The 25,118-nt window shown below is 40.3% G+C and overlaps 1 protein-coding gene across 1 annotated transcript in view; it reads right to left on the bottom strand.

Moving 5' to 3' along the window:
• LOC136864950 (pickpocket protein 28) overlaps nt 1-25,118 on the bottom strand; it is a 434,926-nt gene that overhangs the window by 274,675 nt on the left and 135,133 nt on the right. The window lies entirely within an intron of this gene.

The raw sequence follows: 25,118 nt of genomic DNA on the forward strand, positions 1-25,118 counted from the left end.
AGATGGCGTCTATCTAATTACTCAAGATGGCTGCTGTACATAGGCTCTTATGAGAGGCCCAAGAGTGGCTTGCGTAAGATGGCGGCTATCTAATACTACAAAATGGCGACTATACATAGCTTCTTATGAGACGAAATAGGGACGTTTGCTCAAGATGGCGGCTTCTAATTGCACAAGGTGGCTGCTATACATAGGCTCTTATGAGAGGCCCTAGGGCCGCTTGCGCAAGATGGCGAATAGCTAATTACACAAGATGGCTGCTATACACAGGCTCTTATGAGACTCACTACGGACGCTTGGGCAAGATGGCGGCTATACACAGGCTCTCATGAGACGGCTATATGTGATTGCACAAGATGGCGGCTATACACAGGCTTATATGGAGAGAGCTAGCTTAAAGGCTACTAGACAAGATGGCGGCTGCTCTTATGAGACGGCCTAAGGCTGATTCAGCAAGGTGGCGGCCGCGTACAACTTCCTAGTGCTAGGGACCCCGAAGTCAGATCGTCGTTATGCATTGGTTACATGAGACTAAGGATATGGTAAATGCAGCACGGGTGAAGTTAAGGAAAGCGGAGATTGTTATTAGTGTAATACTGTGTAGAAGGGATCCTGAATGGAGGGTGATTGGGGATTTAAATGAGACTATGGAGTGGGTATGTGGGAAACTGGGAGTGAAATTTCTAGATCCTAATGGGTGGGTAGGAGATAGGGATCTGCGCTCAGATGGCCTTCATTTAAACCGCAGTGGTACGTATAAGTTAGGAAATTTGTTTGGAAGGGTAAGAGGGAGGTACATTCAGGGAAACGGGATTGCCTAGGGAGCGGTGATAAGGGGACAGGGAACTGGAAATCAAGTAGGGATGATATAAAATTGTTAGTGTTGAACTGTAGAAGTATTGTAAAGAAAGGAATAGAATTAAGTAATTTAATAGATATATATTTACCAGATATTGTAATAGGAGTTGAATCATGGCTGAGAAATGATATAATGGATGCAGAAATTTTCTCACGGCACTGGAGTGTGTATCGTAGAGATAGGATAGGAAGGGTGGGAGGGGGAGTGTTCATTCTGGTGAAAGAAGAATTTGTAAGCTACGAAAAAGTTAAAGATGAGACACATGAAATTCTTGGTGTAAGGCTCATTTCTAAAGAGAATAGGCAACTTGATATATTTGGAGTGTACAGATCAGGACAGGGTAGCACTGACGCGGATTCGGAATTATTTGATAGGGTTGTCAGCTATGTGGGAAACGACATGGAAAGAAATGTGATTGTAGCGGGAGATCTGAATTTGCCAGAAGTCAGTTCGGAAGGAAATGCGAACGACAGGAAGCATGACCAACAAATGGCAAATAAGTTAAAATGGGAAGGACAGCTGATTCAGAAAGTGATGGAACCAACCAGAGGGACAAATAACCTGGATGTGGTGCTGATAAAACCAGACGAGCTCTATAGGGAAACTGAAGTAATAGATGGTATTAGTGATCATGAAGCTGTTTTTGTGGTAGTTAAAAATAAATGTGATAGAAAGGAAGGTCTTAAAACTAGGACTATTAGGCAGTACCATATGGCTGATAAAGCAGGTATGAGGCAGTTTCTAAAAAGTAACTATGATCGGTGGAAAACGGTAAATAAAAATGTAAACAGACTCTGGGATGGGTTTAAAGAAATTGTTGAGGAATGCGAAAACAGGTTTGTACCTTTAAGGGTGTTAAGGAATGGTAAAGACCCACCTTATTATAATAGAGAAATAAAGAGACTAAGAAGAAGGTGCAGACTGGAAAGAAATAGAGTTAGAAATGGCTGTGGAAGTAAGGAGAAACTGAAAGAACTTACTAGAAAATTGAATCTAGCAAAGAAGGCAGCTAAGGATAAGATGATGGCAAGCATAATTGGCAGTCATACAAATTTTAGTGAAAAATGGAAGTGTATGTTTAGGTATTTTAAGGCAGAAACAGGTTCCAAGAAGGACATTCCAGGAATAATTAATGAACAAGGGGAGTGTGTATGTGAGGATCTTCAAAAGGCAGAAGTATTCAGTCAGCAGTATGTAAAGATTGTTGATTGCAAGGATAATGTTGAGATGGAGGAGAAGACTATAGCCAAAGAAGTAATAAAATTTACATATGATAACAATGACATTTACAATAAGATACAAAAGTTGAAAACTAGGAAAGCGGCTGGAATTGATCAGATTTCTGGGGATATACTAAAGACAATGGGTTGGGATATAATAGCATATCTGAAGTACTTATTAGATTTTTGTTTGGTTGGAGGAGCTATACCAGATGAATGGAGAGTTGCTCTAGTAGCCACTGTGTATAAAGGAAAGGGTGATAGACATAATGCTTAAAATTACAGGCCAGTAAGTTTGACATGCATTGTATGTAAGCTTTGGGAAAGCATTCTTTCTGATTATATTAGACATGTTTGTAAAATTAATAATTGGTTCGATAGAAGGCAGTTCGGTTTTAGGAAAGGTTATTCCACTGAAGCTCAGCTTGTAGGATTCCAGCAAGATATAGCAGATATCTTGGATTCTGGAGGTCAAATGGACTGTATCGCGATTGACCTGTCTAAAGCATTTGATAGGGTGGATCATGGGAGACTGCTGGCAAAATGGGTGCAATTGGACTAGACAAAAGAATGACTGAATGGGTTGCTATATTTCTAGAAAATAGATCTCAGATAATTAGAGTAGGTGAAGCTTTATCTGACCCTGTAATAATTAAGAGAGGAATTCCTCAAGGCAGTATTATCGGACCTTTATGTTTTCTTATATATATAAATGATATGAGTAAAGGAGTGGAATCGGAGGTAAGGCTTTTTGCGGATGATGTTATTCTCTATAGAGTGATAAATAAGTTACAAGATTGTGAGTAACTGAAACGTAACCTCGAAAATGTTGTGAGATGGACAGCAGGCAATGGTATGTTGATAAACTGGGTTGAAAGTCAGGTTGTGAGATTCACAAATAGGAAAAGTCCTCTCAGTTTTAATTACTGCGTTGATGGGGTGAAAGTTCCTTTTGGGGATCATTGTAAGTATCTAGGTGTTAATATAAGGAAAGATCTTCATTGTGGTAATCACATAAATGGGATTGTAAATAAAGGGTACAGATCTCTGCACATGGTTATGAGGGTGTTTAGGGGTTGTAGTAAGGATGTAAAGGAGAGGGCATATAAGTCTCTGGTAAGACCCACACTAGATTATGGTTCAAGTGTCTGGGACCCTCACCAGGATTACATGATTCAAGAACTGGAAAAAATCCAAAGAAAAGCAGCTCGATATGTTCTGGTTGATTTCCGACAAAAGAGTAGCGTTACAAAAATGTTGCAAAGTTTGGGTTTGGAAGAATTGAGACAAAGAAGAAGAGCTGCTCGACTAAGTGGTATGTTCCGAGCTGTCACCGGAGAGATGGCGTGGAGTGACCTTAGTAGACGAATAAGTTTGAATGGCGTTTATAAAAGTAGGAAAGATCACAATATGAAGATGAAGTTGGAATTCAAGAGGACAAACTGGGGCAAATATTCATTCATAGGAAGGGGAGTTAGGGATTGGTATAACTTACCAAGGGAGACTTTCAATACATTTCCAATTTCTCTGAAATCATTTAGGAAAAGGCTAGGAAAGCAACAGATAGGGAATCTGCCACCTGGGTGACTGCCCTAAATGCGGATCAGTATTGATTGATTGAGATGGACTAGGAGCTAATGGCGATACACTCTTGATATAGGTATAACTCTACAGAGCTGCCTCAGGGGCTCACAACTTGTAACTTATGACCTATTAGTTTGATCAGCTTAACATTCGAGAAATGAGAAAACGGCTACTATGCAAGGTAACTGCTATACCGTATTCGTATAGGCCTTAACTAGAGGGCTACCTCAGGGGCTCACAACTTGTAACTTATAACCTATTAGTTTGATCAGCCTGAAATTCGAGAAATGAGGCAAGAGTTATTATGCAGGATAACTGCTATACTCTATTCGTATAGACCAGATGGCGACTCCTATTATGGAGAAAGCTGGCTGAGGATATATACTGCACAAGATGGCGGATATACACACTCTGTTATGAAGAAAGCTAGTTTAGAGGCTATTGCACAAGATGGCGGCTATACATAGGCTGGTATGACTTCCTCCTCCTTCTCCTCCTCTGTCAAGGCATAGATTTATGTCTCTATCAAACAAGATTAAACATGCATTCTACTGGACACGATGGTAGCTATATACAGGTTCTCATGAAGAAACCTAGCTTAGGGGCTACAGCACCAGATGGCAGCTATACATAGGCTGTTAAGAGCTCCTCCTCCTCCTCCTCCTCCTCTGTCAAGTCATATCTCTATCGAAGAACTTTAAACATGCATTACTATGACGACGCGACCTTATGCTTAAGGCTAGACGGAGCACGTGCTATTGTTCTGTTTTTTTAACCTGGAGCGATGACGTAATCCTAGTTGTACATGCTTAGACTTGAGATCGCTTTCTCAAGCCTTTATAGACAGAATGAGTAGGTATAAAGAGGCATTAAGTACAATAATTTGAATGCAATAAAATATTTATTTACAATGTACTACGAGAGTTTTCGTTTTGCTGTTGACAATGTTAGTATGCTTCTTAACATCTTTCTGCGAAGATGCAGCGTTCTTCTGAAATTGTAATGCCTCCTGCAACATTGGAATTAAACAAACCATTTAGAATTATATTATACTAAGTAGGTATGTTATTCTTTACCAAGAAGATAATGCAGTTCTTACATTGTTGTTATTCATGTGGTTTGTTCCTTTTCACCATCATCGTGTACTAAGAAAAGTTCATCCATACACTGTGTGCAGTGTTCAATCCTCGGATTTGGTCCATCCCTATCATCACCATTTTCCCCTCGATGATTGTAATGACTTTGACAGGTTCTGTATAAAGCTACATCGACTAACATCTTACTATGAAGAGGAAGGATGTCTGGAAAATTATGTATGAAAGGATCAGCGTACGTAGATGAAAATCCTGGTGGTAAACATTGAATCTAATATTTCGGCCTCTGAGATAATGTTCCATGTTTATAGAACACATCTTAATAGCCTTACTTACTCGTGTAAGATAAATAAGATATTGCGTATGAGCATGCGAACAGCATGCACATTGAGAGTTTTGTTTGTTGTACTCTTTCTGTTCCATAGCGTACGATGTCTAAGCACATACTAATGTTGATGACAAAGGACTATTCCGTAGAAGGAGGGATTGAGCGAACTTCAGTAACTGCGAGGAGGAGGACGAGGAGGAACGTAGCTGATATGTGAGGCGGAGGAAAAGGAACACGGCTATGACCGATCGGAGGAGGAGGAGGAGGAGGAGGAAGAAGAAGCTGTTATCTTAACAGCTGATACATTTAAAAAAATACGCTTACGGCATAATTCGTCTTCAATTTCTTGAATCTCTCGTACATACACTGTGTATCCAGCATCTTTATAAGCTCTTAGACGTTTTAATCGTTCAACATGTAAGTTAAAACCTTTACAGTATCTTACATGTGCAAAGGGTAAAAGAGAATTATATGAATGGCATAGTTCAAGAGGGTACAGTAATGACCACAAAGGGAAATGGAAAAAGCTGTATTCATATATCAGGAATCAAAAAGGAAAAGGAATCCAAATTCCTACAATGGTGGGAGAAGGGGGTGAACACTATTTAACAGATGCTGAGAAAGTAAACCTATTTAGTAGGGAATTCAGAGATTCAGTAGAAGATTGTCAGGAGTTGGAAACCGAAACAGAATGTAGAGAGGGAGAGACACAGAGGGAAACAAGAAGCTTCTCATTCACAAATGAAGATATTTTCAGAGAAATCCAACTACTTCAGCAAGGAAAAGCAGCAGGAAGTGATCAAATTACTGGGGAGGTGTTAAAGACAATGGGGAGGTACATAGTGCCTTATTTAAAATTTCTCTTTGACTATGTAATACCAAAGGAATGGAAGGAATCTATAATAATACCAATTTATAAAGCAAATCGTGATAAAAGGAAACCAGAGAACTACAGACCAATCAGCCTGACCAGTATAGTTTGTAAAATACTGGAGAGTTTAATATCAAAGTACATCAGAGGAACATGTGATTATAAAAAATTGGTTCATGAGGAGCCAGTATGGATTTAGAAAGAAATTTTCTTGTGAGGCACAACTGGTGGGATTTCAGCAGGACATATCAGATCAGTTGGATTCAGGAAGCCAGTTAGATTGCATAGCCATAGATCTTTCCAAAGCCTTTGATAGAGGCGAACATGGAATATTATTAAAGACATTGGAGGGAATAGGATTGGACGTAAGGGTTACACGTTGGATAAAAACATTTCTAAATTCAAGGGTTCAGAAAGTCAAAGTAGGAAATAATGTATCGAAGGAAGAGAAAGTTTGTAAGGGAATTGCACAGGGTAGTATAATCAATCTGTTACTTTTCTTAATATACATAAATGATTTAAGGAATAATATAACATCAAAAATAAGATTGTATGCAGATGACATAATTGTTTATAGGGAAATAAATAACATTGAGGATTGTTCTGAATTACAAAGGGACCTTGAGAGTATCCAACAATGGGTTGAAGATAATAATATGAAGGTTAATGGAGGCAAATCAACTGTTACAACATTTACAAGCAGGAGCTTTAAAACTGAATTTGAATATACTTTGGATGAGGTAGTTATCCCAAAAGATGGCAAGTGCAAATACTTAGGTGTGAGATTTGAAAGTAATTTGCACTGGAAGGGTCATATGGATGATATTGTTGGGAAAGCATACAGATCTTTACATGTCATAATGAGGCTACTTAAAGGATGCAACAAAGAATTAAAAGAAAAAAGTTACTTAAGTATGGTTCGTCCATTATTGGAATATGCAAACAGTGTTTGGGATCCTCACCAAGAATACCTAATAAAAGAAATAGATATTGTGCAGAGGAAAGCAGCAAGATTTGTAACAGAGGATTTTAGGAGAAAGAGTAGTGTATCAAAAATGTTAAAGGAACTTGGGTGGGAAACTGTAAGTAAGAAAAGGGAGAAAACTAGACTTATAGGATTATATATAGCCTATACAGGAGAAGATGCATGGGGAGATATCCGTGAGAGGCTTCAGTTGGAAAATAATTATATCGGCAGGACTGACCACAAATATAAAATTAGGAGGAATCTTAGCAGAAGCGATTGGGGTAAATTTTCACTCATTGGGAAGGGTGTGAAGGAGTGGAACAGTTTACCAGGGGTAGTGTTTGATCCGTTTCCAAAATCTGTACAGATATTCAAGAAGAGAATAAACAGGAACAGAGAAAATAAATGAAATGTTAGAGGGCATCCTATCAGTGCAGGTTAGTGTAAATAAAAAATGTGTGTGAATAAATTAATTCCATCCCCTGGTCTAAGGATTTTGGACATCCAAAGTAGGGGACTGCCTGTAGGGGTGAAGTACAGTGGGGACTTAGAGGGCCCTGGGATTATTGTTTGGTCGGAGGAGCTATACCAGATGAATGGAGAGTTGCTATTGTAGCCCCTGTGTATAAAGGAATGGGTGATAGACATAAAGCTGAAAATTACAGGCCAGTATGTTTGACATGCATTGTATGTAAGCTTTGGGAAGGCATTCTTTCTGATTATATTAGACATGTTTGTGAAATTAATAACTGGTTCGATAGAAGGCAATTCGGTTTTAGGAAAGGTTATTCCACTGAAGCTCAACTTGTAGGATTTCGGCAAGATATATCACATATCATGGATTCTGGAGATCAAATGGACTGTATCGCATTTGACCTGTCTAAAGCATTTGATAGGGTGGATCATGGGAGACTACTGGGAGAAATGTGTGCAATTTGACTAGACAAAAGAGTGACTGAATGGGTTGCTACATTTCTAAAAAATAGATCTCAAAAAATTAGAGTAGGTGAAGCTTTATCTGAACCTGTAATAATTAAGAGGGGAATTCCCCAAGGCAGTATTATCGGACCTTTATGTTTTCTTATATATATAAATGATATGAGTAAAGGAGTGGAATCGGAGGTATGGCTTTTTGCGGATGATGTTGTTCTCTATAGAGTGATAAATAAGTTACAAGATTGTGAGCAACTGCAACGTGACTTCGAAAATGTTGTGTGATGGACAGCAGGCAATGGTATGTTGATAAACGGGGTTAAAAGTCAGGTTATGAGTTCCACAAATAGGAAAAGTTCTCTCTGGTTTTATTACTGCGTTGATGGTGTGAAAGTTCCTTTTGGGGATCATTGTAAGTACCTAGGTGTTAATATAAGAAAAGGTCTTCATTGGGGTAATCACATAAATGGGATTGTAAATAAAGGGTACAGATCTCTGCACATGGTTATGAGGGTGTTTAGGGGTTGTAGTAAGGATGTAAAGGAGAGGGCTTATAAGTCTCTGGTAAGACCCACACTAGAGTATGGTTCCAGTGTATGGGACCCTCACTAGGATTACCTGATTCAAGAACTGGAAAAAATCGAAAAAGCAGCTCGATTTGTTCTGGTTGATTTCCGACAAAAGAGTAGCGTTACAAAAATGTTGCAAAGTGTGGGTTGGGAAGAATTGAGAGAAAGGAGAAGAGCTGCTCGACTTAGTGGTGTGTTCCGAGCTGTCAGTGGAGAGGTGGCGTGGAATGATATTAGTAGACGAATAAGTTTGAGTGGCGTTCATAAAAGTAGGAAAGTTCACAATATGAAGATAAAGTTGGAATTCAAGAGGACAAACTGGGACAAATATTCATTTATAGGAAGGGGAGTTAGGGATTGGTATAACTTACCAAGGGAGACGTTCAATAAATTTCCAATTCCTTTGAAATCATTTAGGAAAACGCTAGGAAATCAACAGATAGGGAATCTGCCACTTGGGCTACTGCCCTAAATGCAGATCAATATTGATTGATTGATTGATTGATTGATTGATTGATTGATTGATTGATTGATTGATTGATTGGACCGCTACGGTAGCTGTGAAGGGCCTTCAGGAACTCTGAAAACTGGTGGCAGAAGTTGCTCTGGTTTAGACTCAGCAGGTCGTAATGCTACAATGGTTCCAGAATGGGTAAATAATAATAATAATAATAAGTAAATAAATGCAATGTAAATTTTAATCTTATACCAGTTGTGTAGTATCATTTGAAGTAATTCCACATACTCTATTATATTCCACATACTGTATTATATTATAAGTTGAATTTAGCAAACAATATAAATTTATTAAGGATGAGCTGTGTGTTTAATAGAAAACATTGTTAGCGTAAATTGTATAATATTGTGTTATAGGAAAATGTTCTTCTTGTTAATTTAATATTTAGTGCTTGACAATAATGTATTTTAGTGTACCATTTGCCACCGAGGTAGACAGCTCATTTGCAAATAAAGAGATTTTGATTTTTGATTTGATAATACGTGTAGACAGTGGATGTGTAGGAAAAGGAAGACCTTGTTTTGATGCGGTATATGCTTCGGCAATGTTATCAGCAGATAAAACCTTAACACGGTTTGATTGAAAAGAAGCGGTTAAATCTTCTTTTTCTTCTATTGATGCACCTTGCTTCTCTTCTTGAGATGTTTGCACAGCTACAGAACGTGTTGCTGGGTTAGTAAATAAAGTAAAATGAAAAAGCTCCGATGGAAAAGAAACGTTGTGTTCTTTTTTTTCTTCCTTATGCACCTCCTCTTTATCTGGTTGTGTGAGGTTAGTAACAGAAGTTGTAGTAAGCTGTGACGATGTTATATCGTTTCGATCACACTTCTTTATATCGCGCTTTCGACATTTAGTTAATGCTTCTTTGCGTTGTACTGGAAAAAAATGTGTTTCGAATTTACATATCGTGCGAGATTATCACGTCTGTTGAATATAGCAGTACATTGTTCGCATGCATATATTTCGAAGTTATGCCTTACAGCTTTATGTCGTTCAAGATTGTCAAGTCTTGAAATACTCACACGACAAAGATCACATAAACATAATAGATGTTTTACAGGTAGATATTGTACCGGAAACGCCGCTACGTGAAATAAATTCGAAGTATGAGTGTTGAACTTCGCGCGTGGTTGAAGTTAGGCAGCCCGCCGAAATCGCTGACGTACTCAGCCGTGACGTAGCCGCTTCGTGTGAGCTCGGCACAGCCAAGCGTGACCATATACGATAATGTCACGGTCCATGTGCAAAAGTCTATTTAGCGTTAAAATATTATTGTTTTGACATCGCCAATGTGGAGGCCATATTAATAGATGGAACCGTCAAATTCTCAAGAAAATCCACCGTATACTTTAGGAGTTACAGAGGTGGATAATACCCACTTTTTAGATGCTTCGTCACAATCTGGTATAAAAGGAGGGCGAACCGGACTACAGATTCGGTGTGTGTTACTCCACCGTCTCTGCGACGCGGGTGATGGGTGGAGCTCTACAAGTGCGGACCGAACCTATGGTCGGACGAGTTTTTGCATTTCGAGTGTTCGGCTCCAGCGGAGTTGGAACTTTATTTTCTTCAAGTGCCATGTTAGACCTTGTGTTTCAGTGACTAACTGAAGGAACTTAGAATTTCTCTCGTGAGTGTCGTATCTTTTACAAGAGCTATATTTGAACTTGAATTTTGAATTTGTATTTCGTAAACAGACTTTGGGAACATAGAAATTTTCCGAGTGTCTTATTTGGACTTGTGTTTTGCGACAAGCTGTGGAAACAACATTTTTCTTGTGAGTGTTGCAAATTTTCGAGTACCACATTGAACTTGTGTTTCGTGGCGTACTGTGGAAACTTAGAGTATTTCAGAGTATTACGTTCGAACTTATGTTTCATAACAAGTTGAGGGGACATGAAATACTTTTTGAGTGCCGCATCTGGACTTGTGTTTAAACTTATGTCATCGTAACAGACTGTGGAAACATAGAGTACCCATACCATATCTGAGTTTTTGTTTTCCTCTCGTAAAGTTCAGTTCAGTGTCATAATTGAACTTATAATTTATACTTCGTAATCATTTTTCATGGACTGTGTTAGACTCTTTCCAAGTTCAATTTTACTTTAATGACCACTTAATGACATTGCTTAACAGTCTTCATGTACACGTAATTTTGTTTATAGACGGAATAGGACATTTCCGAGTGCCATTTAATTTAATTTATTACACACGTGCCAATGTGTCCTGAACTTGCATAAACTGTGCATCTTGTGCTTAATATTGCGTTCTAATCATAAACTGATGAGATCAGTGAGTCAAAAACTATGATGGCAATGACTAGTGACCCAATAGAACATTCTAGTCTGCCATGCCAATGTTAACGAACTCATGTCATGAACTTGACAATATAAATTTCACATTATTTTCCCAAATATTAATTTGGCTGAAATCCAACACATGGTCAGATATTTAGTTCCATCGTCTTATTTTCAAGTGATAATTTATGAACATTTGTGATTCAGCGAGGTGTATGAATCGGAATTTTAGTGTCAATTTCATTAACATTTGACATATTCCATTTGAATGAGTGAACGCAATAACTTAAAGGTCAATTTATTTAACAGTGCCACAAGTAAGTTGAATGCCATACGGGGGACTTGTGTGTGAATCACGCCTCACCTTTCATCAACATCGTCGTGTGACATCGGACCCCGTAACGTGTGCGCCTAGAGAATCGAGAACTCTCAGATCCTCGAGAACTTCGAGAAATTCGAGTACGTCGAGAACTTCACATCCAGGACGGCCGTGGTTCCTGTCCAGGCAGTGCCCAACAACCGTCCTGGAGTCCGGAGACCTTAGAAATAGTCAATGCTCTTCAAGCTAGTGTTAGCGCCCCAAAGACAGACATTTTTTCCCGGTACAATATGATGTGTAGTTTTACACTGCAACCGGAAAATAACAACACCGGCAAGTAACAACTGTCTACCTACCTGTAAAACTGCGTCTAATATAGAGGAAGAGGGGGGGGAGGAGGAATCTGCTATCTTTACAGCTGTTTAAGGTAAGCCCTCCCACACTAGGTTTTCAAAGCAAACGCTGGGATGTAACTTAACTATGGCTACGACCCTACTACCTTCATAATAACAGAACCTTGTTAAAAAGCACGTGGATTTTAAATTGCCCGCCGCCACATGTCTAAGGTGGCAACAGTGAGGTTTAGCTCCGTCAAGATTCCAGCACTGAAGTTAGCGATGTTCTGATGTTTAAAATTCCCCGCCAACGTGGTTAGAAATGGCAGCTGTTACGTATTAAAAACGCACATTGATTTTTAAATTCAGCGCTACGACGTGCATAAGGTGGCAGCAATGAGGTTTACCGTCGTGAAGGTGGCAGCAGTGAGGTTAGCGTTGCTCTATTGCCCTTAAAATTGAGGTTAGGGTCCGTCAAAGTGACAGCTGTCAAAAAAGCACGTAGCGTTATTTACAAACAAGAGCACGTGGTCGTGACGTCACGAAGTCCAAAATCCACGCCCACGTGGTTAGAACTTGTTAAAAGCACGAAGATTTGAAATTCCGTGCTTTAAGTCGTTAAGAGCAGCATAAAGAATAGCCATGTTTAAAAATCTTGTGAACATAGCAGCAGGAAATTTTTTCTTTCCTTTTATTTTATTTTTAACCGTGTACGCATATCCTATCCATTTTGCAAGCATCGGTTATTATACTAAACTTCGTCCGCTAGAATATACAATGGTCGCATGTGTGTGTGCTGCTATCTTAGCATGACCTATGTGCACGAAATTAAAGCACAATGAATAGCGATGTCTAAAATCTCTCGAACATAGCAGCGGTAAGATTAGCAATGTTTTAAAAGCGCGTGCACATTACCTATCGATGATGCAAGCGTTGTCTATCGTACTAAACACTTAGAGCGTGTAGCAATCGCATGAGTGTGCTGCTATCTTGGCATGACCTATGTGCTCGAACTTAACGACGTAGAGCACGGAATTACAATCTTAGTGCTTTTAACAAGTTCTAACCACGTGAGCGTGGACTTTGAACTTCGTGTACTGACGCAGCATATAACGTGACCGTGACGTAACGACCACGTGCTATTGTTTGTAAAAGGCACGTGCTTTTTGACAGGTGTCATCTTGACGGAATAAAGCATCGCTAACCTCACTGCTGCCATATTCATGACGCTAAACCTCACTGCTGCCAACTTATGCAAGTCGGAGCGCGGAATTTAAAAATCCATGTGCATTTTTAACACGTAACAGCTGCCATCTTTAACTACATGGACGCGGAATTTTAAACAGCATAATATCGCTAACCTCAGTGATGGAATCTTGACGGAGCTAAACCTCACTGTTTTCACCTTAGATATGTGGTGGCGGGCAAATAATAATCCACGTGCCTTTTAACAAAATTCTGTTACTATGAAGGTAGTGGGGTCGTGGCCATATTTAAGGCACATCCCAGCTTCTGCTTCGAAAGCCGAGTGTGGGAGGGCGCACCTTAAACAGCTGTAAAGAAGGCATCTTCCTCCTCCTCCTCTAACAGAGCAGCGCGTACCTTAAACAGCTGTAAAAACAGCAGCTTCCTCGTCCTCCTCCTCCTTCTCCTCCTCCTCGTCTATATTACAGGCAGATTTACAGGTAGGTAGACAGTTGTTATTTGCCGGTGTTGTTATTTTCTGGTTGCAGAATAAAACTACACATCATACCTACCTGTAAAATATCTATTATGTTTATTAGTGACCTTTGTAGTGTGAGTATTTCAAGACCTGACAATCTTGAACGACAGAAAGCTGTAAAGTTTAACTTTGACATATATGCATGCAAACAATGTACTGCTATGTTCAACAGACGTGATAATCTCACACGACATGTAAATTCTAAACACATTTGTTTTCCTCTCCATAGTAAGATGTAGCTTTATGCAGAAACTGTCTAAGTCATTACAAGCATCGAGGGGAAAATGGTGATGATGATAGGGATGGACCAAATCCGAGGATTTAACACTGCACACAGTGTATGGATGAAATTTTCCTAGTACATGATGATGATGAAAAGGAACAAATAGCATGAATAACAACAAAGTAAGAAATGCATTATCTTCATTGTAAAGCATAATATGCTTAGTATAATATATTTTAAAATGTTTTATTTAATATCAATGTTGCAGGAGGCATTGCAATTTCAGAAGCATGCTACCTCTTAACAGAAAGCTGTTAAGGAGCATACTAACCTTATCAGCAGCAAAACGAAAACTCTCGCAGTGCATTGTAAATATATATTTTATAGCATGCAAAATGTTGTACTTATTGCCTCCTTACACCTTCTTATTCTATCTATAAAAGTTTGAAAAAGCGATCAAGTCAAAGCATGTACAACTAGGATGACGTCATCGCTGCAGGTTAAACACAGAATAATAGCACGTGCTCCGTCTAGCCTTAAGCATAAGGTCACGTCGTTATAGTAATGTATGTTGAAACTTCTTCGATAGAGATATGACTTGACAGAAGAGGAGGACGAGGAGGGGGTCTTAACAGCCTATGTATCTTGTGCAATAGCCTCTAAGCTAGCTTTCTTCATAAGAGCCTGTGTATAGCCGTCATCTTGTGCAATAGCCTCTCAGCTAGCTTTCATCATAAGAGCCTGTGTATAGCCGCCATCTTGTGCAGTATGTATCCTCAGCCAGCTTTCTCCATAATAGGAGTCGCCATCTGGTCTATACGAATAGAGTATAGCAGTTATCCTGCATAATAACTCTTGCCTCATTTCTCGAATTTCAGGCTGATCAAACTAATAGGTTATAAGTTACAAGTTGTGAGCCCCTGAGGTAGCCCTCTAGTTAAGGCCTATACGAATACAGTATAGCAGTTATCTTGCATAGTAGCCGTTTTCTCATTTCTCGAATGTTAAGCTGATCAAACTAATAGGTCATAAGTTACAAGTTGTGAGCCCCAGAGGCAGCTCTGTAGAGTTATACCTATATCAAGAGTGTATCGGCATTAGCTCCTAGTCCATCTCCTTAAAGTTAGTCTCATGTAACCAATGGATAACGACGATCTTGCTTCGGGGTCCCTAGCACTAGGAAGTTGTACGCAGCCGCCACCTTGCTGAATCAGCCTTAGGCCGTCTCATAAGAGCAGCCGCCATCTTGTGTAGTAGCCTTTAAGCTAGCTCCTTATAAGCCTGTGTATAGCCGCCATCTTTTGCAATCACATATAGCCGTCTAGTTAGAGCCTGTGTATAGCCGCAGTCTTGCGCAAGCGTCCGTAGTGAGTCTCATAAGAGCCTGTGTATAGCAGCCATCTTGTGTAATTAGATAGCCGCCATCTTGTGCAAGCGTCCCTAGGGCCTCTCATAAGAGCCTATGTATAGCAGCCATCTTGTGTAATTAGATAGCCGCCATCTTGCGCAAGCGTCCCTATTCCGTCTCATAAGAAGCTATGTATGGTCGCCATCTTGTAGAATTAGACCCGCCATCTTTTGCGAAGCGTCCCTAGGGCCTCTCATAAGAGCCTGTGTATAGCCGCCACCTTGCGCAAGCACCCCTAGGCCGTCTTATAAGAAGCTATGTATGGTCGTCATCTTGTAGAATTAGATTGCCGCCAACTTGCGCAAGCCTTCCTAGGGAGTCTCATAAATCCTATGTATAGACGCCATCTTGCGCCCAATTAGATAGCGGCCATCATGCGCATGCACCCCTTGTCCGTCTCGTAAGGAGCTGTGTCCAGCCGCCATCTTGTGCAATTTGCGTCGAGAAGGGCATTCGGTCCTAAAACTGAGGTTAGGCTCCTGCATGCTGTTAGGTGTGCTCTCTTATGCTAATCTCCACTGCCCTACTACTCAAAATAACGTCTCGAGAATACCCATCACCCTACTACTCAAGATAGCATCGGGTAGGGCATCCGGCCGTAAAACTGAGATTAGGCCCTTTCAGGATAGCGGCTATGAGGTTAGGCTTGCTGTCGTGCGCGTAGAAAGTAAAGTTAAGCCCCTCCAAAGTAGCGTCGGTGAGGTTAGGCTCGCTCTCTTAGGCGTCACGAAGGGCATCTGGCTGTAAAACTGAGGTTAGGCCCTCCATGAGGTATGGGAACTGTCCCTGCATTTGCCTGGATGTGAAAATGAAAAAGCAGAGAATACCATTCATACAGCAGCCGACGGTGGTTCGAACCCATTTCTCTCTCGAATGGAAAGTTTGGCTCCACTTCGCCCGGTAGAGGACACTTCTCACCATTGAACTCATTTCAATAAGACGGAGAGAGTCGACGTCTTTTGTGTGCATACCCTAACTGGGCACTTGAACAATCCGTCTCCTCCTTATGTGTACCTTTCAGGCCGTGTACCTCGGACGGTAGGACAGGTTCGATCATGGCTCGGTCCGGTGGTATTTGAAGGTGCTCAGATACGTCAGCCCCGTGACGGTAGATTTACTGACACGGAAAAGAACTCCGTGCGGGACAAAATACTGTCGCCATAAAAGTAGTTAGTGGGACGTAAAAAATATAATAATATTCTACTTGACCTTGCAAGGGTCTGCTGTGCTAGGTACCCGCTAAAGTAAAATAGTTCGATGAATTATTACTCTGCGTGTTGTATGCTTGGAGACTATACACGTGCGTGTGACAGAGAAATTACCAGTGGCGGATCCACAGGAGAGGGGAGGGGGAGAAGAAGTGGGAAAATTCTCTCCGAAATGTTGAGATGAAGAATTTAAAATTTGCAGAAATTTAAGAAAATCAAAGAAAGAATCGGTGTCTAGGGTGTTAGGATATTATCCAAATAATCACGGTGCATTTTAATGAGTGTACATAGCAACAGGACACACATTGTGGCGTTACAGAGGGAATGACAACTGGTAGGCCTCTCACCGGTTCAGCATAAGTAGGGGAGCAAAGACAGTTCTATACCCTCCATATTGACTGCGCTTCGGCCTCCTCCGCCTCCACACGCTCTCGGGAGAGGATTCCTCCACATTGACTGCTCTGGCAAGACTGCATGCTTAACCTCACATCCGCTAACTTGGAGGGGCTTAATCTTACTTTTTACGCTTAAGAGAGCGAGGCTAACCTCATGGAGGGGCCTAACCTCAGTTTTCCGACGAGATGCCCTTCCTAACGCCTAAGAGAGCTGGCTTAACCTCACAGACGCTATCTTGAAGGGGCTTAACCTTACTTTTTACACGCAGGACAGCAAGCCTAATTTCAGAACCGCTATCTTGGAGGAGCATAACCTCAGTTTTACGGCCGGATGAACTTCACCATGTTATCTTGAGCTGTAGGGAATGGCTATTCTCGAGACGTAATTTTGTGTAGTAGGGAAATGGAGATTAGCATAAGAGAGCACACGTAACCGCATGGACGAGCCTAACCTCAGTTTTACGGCCGGATGCCCTTCTCGACACAATCTCAAAAGATGGCGGCTATACAGAGCTTCTTATGAGAAGGCGCAAGGGCGCTTGCTCAAGATGACTAGTGCTCTTAGGAGACGGTTTAGAGGCGCTTGCGCAAGATTGCTGCTATATATGGGCACTTATGACACTCCCCAGGCACGCTTGCGCAAGATGGCGGCTATCTAATTCTAGAAGAAGGGGGCTATTCACAGCTCCTTATGAGACGGCTTAAGGGCGCTTGCACAAGATGCCGGCTCTCCAATTGCACAAGACGGCTGCTATATATAGGTTCTTATGAGACGTCCTAGGGGCTATACACGGCTTCTTATGGAGAATGATGACGGCTATGGGCGCTTGTGCAAGACGGCTGCTATTCATAGGTTCAGAGCATCGTATTGCCATCTACACAGGACTATACCTCACGGCTTCTACCTTTGGCATGTAGTGGCGGGCAGTTTGAAATTCTACGTGCTCTTGTTTTTAAACAAAGCCACGTGCTTTTTGACTTTTGACAAGCTGACAGCAGCCATCTTTATTCGGCAGGGCACCGTGCTGCCATCTTGACGACACTAAACCTCACTTCTACTACCTTAGGCACGTGGTAGCGGGCAATTTGAAATTCCACGTGCATTTTTGACAGCTGTCACCGACCATCTTTAAACAAGAAAAATTCAGTGCTGGCAGGCGCTAAATCCACATGCCATCAACCTTAGGCATGTAGTGGCGGGCGAGTTGAAAAATTCTACGTGATTTTTGATAGCTGTCAGGCGCTATCTTTAACTATATGCACATGGCTTACTGCTACCTTGACGGAAGTCAGCTATGTAGGAAACGACAAGGAAATAATGGTGATTGTAGCGGGAGATCTGAATTTACCAGATGTCAATTTGGAAGGAAATGCGAACGAGAGGAAGCATGACCAACAAATGGTAAATAAGTTAATATGGGAAGCACAGCTGATTCAGAAAGTGATGGAACCAACCAGAGGGAATAATATCCTGCATGTGGTGTTGATAAAACCAGATGAGCTCTATAGAGAAACTGAAGTAATAGACGGTATTAGTGATCATGAGGCTGATATTGCCGTAGTTAAAAATAAATGTGATAGAAAGGAAGGTCTTAAAAATAGGACTATTAGGCAGTACCATATGGCTGATAAAGCAGGCATAAGGCAGTTTCTGAAAAGTAACAATGATCGGTGGAAAACGGTAAATAAAAATGTAAACAGACTCTGGGATGGGTTTAAAGAAATTGTTGAGGAATGCAAAAACAGGTTTGTACCTTTAATGGAGGTAAGGAATGATAAATACTCACCTTATTATAATAAAGAAACTAAGAAGGAGGTGCAGACTGGAAAGAAATAGAGTTAGAAATGGCTGTGGAAGTAAGGAGAAATTTATGGAACTTACTAGGAAATTTAATCTAGCAAAGAAGGCAGCTAAGGATAACATGATGGCAAGCATAATTGGCAGTCATACATATTTTAGTGAAAAATGGAAGGGTATGTATAGGTATTTTAAGGCAGAAACAGGTTCCGAGAAGGACATTCCTGGAATAATTAATGAACAAGGGGAGTGTGTATGTGAGGATCTTCAAAAGGCAGAAGTATACAGGATGTAAAGATTGTTGGTTACAAGGATAATCTCCAGATAGAGGAGGAGACTAAGGCTAAATAAGTATTAAAATTTACATATGATAACAATGACATTTACAATAAGGTGCAAAAGTTGAGAACTAGAAAAGCGGCAGGAATTCATTTCTGGTGATATACTAAAGACAATGGGTTGGGATATAGTACCATATCTGAAGTACTTATTTGATTATTGTTTGGTCGGAAGAGCTCTACCAGATGAATGGAGAGTTGCTATAGTAGCCCCTGTGTATAAAAGAAAGGGTGATAGACATAAAGCTGAAAATTACAGGCCAGTAAGTTTGACGTGCATTGTATGTAAGTTTTGGGAAGGCATTCTTTCTGATTATATTAGACATGTTTGTGAAATTAATAACTGGTTCCATAGAAGGCAGGTCGGTTTTAGGAAAGGTTATTCCACCGAAGCTCAACTTGTAGGATTCCAGCAAGTTATAGCAGATATCTTGGATTCTGGAGGTCAAATGGACTGTATCGCGTTTGACCTGTCTAAAGCATTTGATAGGGTGGATCATGGGAGACTACTGGCAAAAATGAGTGCAATTGGACTAGAAAAACGGGTGACTGAATGGGTTGCTATATTTCTAGAAATTAGTTTTCAGGGAATTAGAGTAGGTGAAGCTTTATCTGAACCTGTAATAATTAAGAGGGGAATTCCTCAAGGTAGTATTATCGGATCTTTATGTTTTCTTATATATACAAATGATATGAGTAAAGGAGTGGAATCAGATGTACGGCTTTTTGCGGATGATGTTATTCTCTATAGAGTAATAAATAAGTTACAAGATTGTGAGCAACTGCAACGTAACCTCGAAAATGTTGTAAGATGGACAGCAGGCAATGGTATGTTGATAAACTGGGTTAAATGTCAGGTTGTGAGTTTCGCACATAGATAAAGTCCTCTCAGTTTTAATTACTGCGTTGATGGGGCGAAAGTTCCTTTTGGGGATCATTGTAAGTATCTAGGTGTTAATATAAGGAAAGATCTTCATTGTGGTAATCACATAAATGGGATTTTTAATAAAGGGTACAGATCTCTGCACATTGTTATGAGGGTGTTTAGGGGTTGTAGTAAGGATGTAAAGGAGAGAGCATATTTGTCTCTGGTAAGATCCCAACTAGAGTATGGTTCCAGTGTATGGGGTCCTCACTAGGATTACTTGATACAAGAACTGGAGAAAGTCCAAGAAAAGCAGCTCGATTTGCTCTGTGTGATTTCCGACAAAAGAATAGCGTTACAAAAATGTTGCAGAGTTTGGGCTGGGAAGACTTGGGAGATGGAAGGACGGCTGCTCGACTAAGTGGTATGTTACAAGCTGTCAGCGGAGAGATGGCGTGGAATGACATTAGTAGACGAATAAGTTTGAGTGGCGTTTATAAGCGTAGGAAATATCTTATTATGAAGACAAAGTTGGAATTCAAGAGGACAAACTGGGGCAAATATTCATTTATAATAAGGGGAGTTGGGGATTGGAATAACTTACCAAGGGATATGTTCAATAAATTTCCAATTTCTTTGAAATCATTTACGAAAGCCTTACCTCCGATTCCACTCCACAAGGGACCATTGTGCTGCCATCATGACGGGGCTAATTCCTCATGGATGCCACGTTAGGTACGTGGTGGTGGGCAAACTGAAATTCTACGTGCTCTTTAAAGTCACGTATTAATGAAGAAAGCAAGCTTAGATGCTACTGTACAAGATGGCGGTTATACATAGGCTGTTATGGTCTCCTCCTCCTGGTAAAAGGACAAAAGGGCACCTCCTCCTAGCAAAATGGAAAATGGGCAAAACGAACACCTCCTCCTCATCTGTAGGGCAAAAGGGCTAATCTTCTTGAAAAAGGGCAAAAGGGATCCTCCTCCTAGCAAACGGGCAAATGGGCTGCTCCTTCTCCTGGTTAAAGGACTCCTCCTTTCAGTTACTGTGGTTAGCTCTATCCCTCCTCGTACATGCAGATGCTTTCCTCAATTAAACCTTACATTACAAACAAATATACTTACGTTATGTAACGTTATCCTCGTAGCATAAGTTTTTCGATTGAGGAGAAAGCGTTAGGAGTAGAAGGCGGTAAGGATAAGGTAATAATTTTACAGCATGCAAAAATATTGTAGGATAAGCAAATGCTGCATCCGACAAGACAAGACAGGTTCCATCTAGTTATAGAATGCAATTGTAGAAATATAGCATTGACTTGCTGTATATCTTTATCCGACAAGAGAAAGCATGTCTACTATTAAACAGAAATATTTTATCGCTACTGTGCTTCGTCAAGACATGCTAAAATAGCACACAATAGAATTGATTGTAGAACAGTACGAAACATTTTGGCTATCAGTGTTTAGAACAGAAAACTTTACATCGCTAAACATTACAAGATTAATGTCTCTGTTGAAACAATCGCACTCTTATGCAATCAGTGCCCACACGTAGAATTGCAAATGTTGTACATCTCCATCCGACATGCATATTCTTAATCACTGCAGATAAAATGATTTTCACTACTTTGCAAGGGATACCTTTGTTCTAAGGAGATAATTTTTTTGGGATTCGAACACATGCAACAGAATAAATCTGTATAGATTTCGAACTCTGATTTAGTTACAATAGAAAAAAACATAGATTCAAACCCTGTTCTCTTATTGCAAACACGGAAAGTGAAATTAAACAGAACGTCTAGTGCTATAAATAATACATTGGTTACATTTAAGTCCCTAGCAGTTGAACAAGTTTTCGCAAAAACATGTAACATGAAATATCGGTTCGGAAACATTGTTTCAATCTGTTGGCATGGGTTACAAGCATGTAGCTTAAGCGGAAAGTAAAATTAAACACAACGCCTAGTGCTATAAGGAATACATCGGTTACATTTAAGCCCCTAGCAGTCGAACAAATTAACGGATAACATGAAACTTGAAATTGCAGTTCGGAAACATTTTATTACAGTATATTGGCAAGGGTTACAAGCATGTAGCTTGTGCAGGAGAGGTCTACTATGCAAGATGATTGTAAAAATAATCGTGCTACACACATGATAGGGTATGGAACCCAGTGCTCACGTCTTATCAGAAGGGCAAACGAGTGAAAGGACTCTTCCTCCTCCTCCTCCTCCTCCTCCTAGGGCTAAAGAGCTAATGGGCAAAAGGGCTCCTCCTCCTCCTACTACTACTACTACGGCTAAGTAGCTAATTGGCTAATGGGCTAAAGGGCTAATGGGCTCTTCCTCCTCCTCCTCCTCCCCTTCCTCTAGCTTACAGCGACCTCCTCCTCCCAGAAGCAGTTAGATGAAATTGGTACATTTTTAACTGCAGCATCACCCTAATCGATTGTTATCTGCAGGAACGCTTCTACTTTTTGTTAGATGTAGAAAATGGTAAATGGTTTATCTATTCTAACTTCATACACGCGACGATGTGTAACTGCTATTGTTCATGATCAATGACTGTTTACAATGTACCTTATGGTAAAGTAATCTATTCGTGTTGTGTATATCTGTGGTTATTCTTCAATAAACAACTGCTTTGAATGATCTACCAGACTTCTAACTGCTATTGTTCATGATCAATGACTGTTTACAATGTACCTTACGGTAATGTAATCTATTCGTGTTGTGTATATCTGTGGTTATTCTTCAATAAACAACTGCTTTGAATGATCTACCAGACTTATGGTTATGTTATAGTCCTTCTACTATGAGTAGTTACAACCTAAAGTGCTTAACATTTGTATTATTCGTCATACAAGTACGCGGAAAAACTGATAACTGTCTCGTTCTAAAATGAAAAGATTACCGTGCTAATGATTATGAGTTAAAACTTTGTGTTCAGAACCGAATAAATTCATGCTACACATAACAGGGAATGGAACCCACGGGTCACGTCTCATTAGAATGACATATTAAAGAATAAAATCCCCGACCTATTAGTGGTGCTCTGAATTGCGTTTTTCTAACAGAAATCAGTATCTGCTCGATAGTTTCTAGTGTTTCGAACACTGAACTTTTTACGATGGCAGCAGTGAGGTTAGCGATGTTCTGTTGTTTTATTTCAATTTCCGCGCCACGAGGTGCATATGAGGTTTAGCACCGTGAAGATGGCAGGAATGATGTTAGAGATGCTCTATTGTCCTAAAAGTGAGGTTAGGGTGCGTCAAGATGACAGCTCTCAAAAAAGCACGCGGCTTCGTTTACAAACAATAGCACATGGTCGTGACGTCACGGTCAAGTGTATGCTGCGACAGAACGCGAAGTTTAAAATCCATCCCTACGTAGTTAGAACTCGCCAAAAAAAACACAAATATTTTTAAATTTCGCGCCTACATCGTTAAGTTAGTGCATGTAGGTCTTGCTAAGACAGCATCACACAATTGCGATCGTTGTACACTCTAGCGTAAGACGTTTAGTACGATAGTTGATGCATGCATCACCGGTAGGTGATGTGGACACGCTTTTGAACTTCGCTACTCTTACTGCTGCTATGTTCGCGAGATTTTTACACATCGCTATTCTTTGTGCTTTAAGTTCTTCCACATAGGTCATGCTAAGATAGCAGCACACACATGCTATTGCTGCACGCTCTAGCGGAAGAAGTTTAGTATGATAGTCGATGCATGCATCATCGATAGGTGTTGCATACATGCTTTTAAACATCGCTGTTCTTATTGCTGCTCGTAACGACGTAGAGCACAGAATTTTAAAATATTCGTGCTTTTAAGCAGTTCTAACTACGTGGTCGTCGATATGAAACTTCGCCTGCTGACGCATAATACCACGTGACCGTGACATCATGACGACATGATCTTGTTTGTAAACAAAGCCGCGAGCTTTTTTGACAGTTGTCATCTTGACGCACCCTAACCTCGCTTTTAAGGACAATGGAGCATCGCTAACCTCTGCTGCCACCTTCAAGGTGCTATACCTCATATGCACTTCGTAGCGCGGAATTTAAAATCCAGCAACAGAACATCGCTAATCTCACTGCTGCCAACTTAAAAAGTTCAGTGTACCAAACACTAAAAACCTATCAAGGAGATACTGATTTCTGTTAGAAAATCGCAACTCAGTGCACCACTAATAGGTCGAGGATTTTATTCTTTATTAAGTCATTCTAATGAGACATGACCCGTGGGTTCCATTCCCTGTTATATGTAGCATAAATTTCTTCGGTTCTGAACACAAACATTAGCAAGGTAACATTTTCGTTTTAGGACGAGACAGTTATAATTTTTCCGCGTACTTGTAGTAAGAATAATACAAATGTTAAGCACTTTAGGTTGTAACTACTCAGAGTAGAAGGACTATAACAAAACCATAAGTCTGGTAGATCATTCAATGCAGTTGTTTATTGAAGAATAACCACAGATATACACAACACGAATAGATTACATTACCGTAAGATACATTGTAAACAGTCATTGATCACGAACAATATAAGTTACACATCGCCGCGAGTATGAAGTTAGAAGAGATAAACCATTTACCAATAGAGATTAATTTGCTACATGTAACAAAAAATAGAAGCGTTCTTGCAGAAAACAATCGATTAGGGAGTCGCTACTGTTAAAAATGTACCAATTTCATCTAACTCCTTCTGGGAGGTGGAAGTCACGGAAAGGTAGAGGAAGAGGAGGAGGAGGAGGAGCCCATTTGCCGTTTAGCCCGTTAGCCTTTAGCTACCTAGCCTTAGGAGGAGGAGGAGGAGCCTTTTGCCCATTAGCTCCTTAGCCCTAGGAGGAGGAAGAGGAGGAGTCCTTTCATCCTTTTGCCATTCTGATAAGACGTGACCACTGGGTTCCATACCCTATCATGTGTAACACGATTATTTTTCTGTTCACCAGTTTACAATCATCTTGCATAGTAGACCTCTCCTGCACAAGCTACATGCTTGTAACCCATGCCAACAGATTGAAATAATATGTTTCCGAACTGAAATTTCACTTTACATGTTTATCCGACAATTTGTTCGACTGCTAAGGGCTTAAATATAACCAACGTATTCCTTATAGCACTAGGCGTTCTGTTTAATTTTACTTTCCGCATAAGCAACATGCTTGTAACCCATGCCAACAAATTGAAACAATATGTTTCCGAACCGATATTTCATGTTACATATTTATGCGATAACTTGTCCAACTGCTATGGATTTAAA

Source organism: Anabrus simplex, chromosome 2, assembly GCF_040414725.1.
Source record: "Anabrus simplex isolate iqAnaSimp1 chromosome 2, ASM4041472v1, whole genome shotgun sequence".
In the NCBI taxonomy this organism is placed as follows: domain Eukaryota; kingdom Metazoa; phylum Arthropoda; class Insecta; order Orthoptera; family Tettigoniidae; genus Anabrus; species Anabrus simplex.